This window comes from Pelophylax lessonae (assembly GCF_965119305.1).
Source record: "Pelophylax lessonae genome assembly, chromosome: 11".
NCBI lineage: Eukaryota > Metazoa > Chordata > Amphibia > Anura > Ranidae > Pelophylax > Pelophylax lessonae.
The window spans coordinates 215,150,385-215,151,453 of NC_138778.1; positions in this window are offsets into that span (position 1 = coordinate 215,150,385).

Here is a 1,069-nt window from a genome sequence, read left to right on the forward strand (position 1 = left end):
TCCCTGGTCGCCATAAGGGAATGGACAATGCAGGAATGCAAGTCCCTCCACAGTCTCACGTGCAGGGCTTTTTTTCAGTGGGAACGCGGGGGAACGCCTTTCCGGCACCTCCAGCCCTGAATGTATGGGAATCTATTGTTGCTGGGGTGAATCTAATTGTTGCTGGAGGGCATTTTGTTGTGGAGGGGGACTACTTTTGCAGTGGAGGATTTATTGTTGCTTGGGAGAAATATTGTTGATGGGGGGCTATTGTTGTTGGGGGAGGGGTCTATTGTTGCAGGGGAGGATTTATTGGGGGGGGGGGGGCTATTGTTGCAGGGGAGGATTTATTGTTGCTGGGGGGGCTATTGTTGTTGGGGGTCTATTGTTGTTGATTGCAGGGGATCTATTTTACTGTTTTTTTTATTGTTGCAGGGGAGGATTTATTGGGGGGGGGGGGAAGCTATTGTTGCAGGGGAGGATTTATTGTTGCTGGGGGGCTATTGTTGTTGGGGGTCTATTGTTGCTGATTGCAGGGGATCTATTTTACTGTTTTTTTCTATTGTTGCAGGGGAGGATTTATTGGGGGGGGGGGGCTATTGTTGCAGGGGAGGATTTATTGTTGCAGGGGAGGATTTATTGTTGCTGGGGGGGCTATTGTTGTTGGGGGTCTATTGTTGCTGATTGCAGGGGATCTATTTTACTGTTTTTTCTATTGTTGCAGGGGAGGATTTATTGGGGGGGGGGGGGCTATTGTTGCAGGGGAGGATTTATTGTTGCTGGGGGGGCTATTGTTGTTGGGGGTCTATTGTTGCTGATTGCAGAGGATCTATTTTACTGTTTTTTCTATTGTTGCAGGGGAAGATTTATTGTTGCTGGGGAGGATCTATTGTTGGGGGAGGGGTCTATTGTTGCAGGGGAGGATTTATTGTTGCTTGGGGGAAATATTGTTGATGGGGGGCTTTTGTTGTTGGGGGAGGGGTCTATTGTTGCAGGGGAGGATTTATTGGGGGGGGGCTATTGTTGCAGGGGAGGATTTATTGTTGCTGGGGGGCTATTGTTGTTGGGGGTCTATTGTTGCTGATTGCAG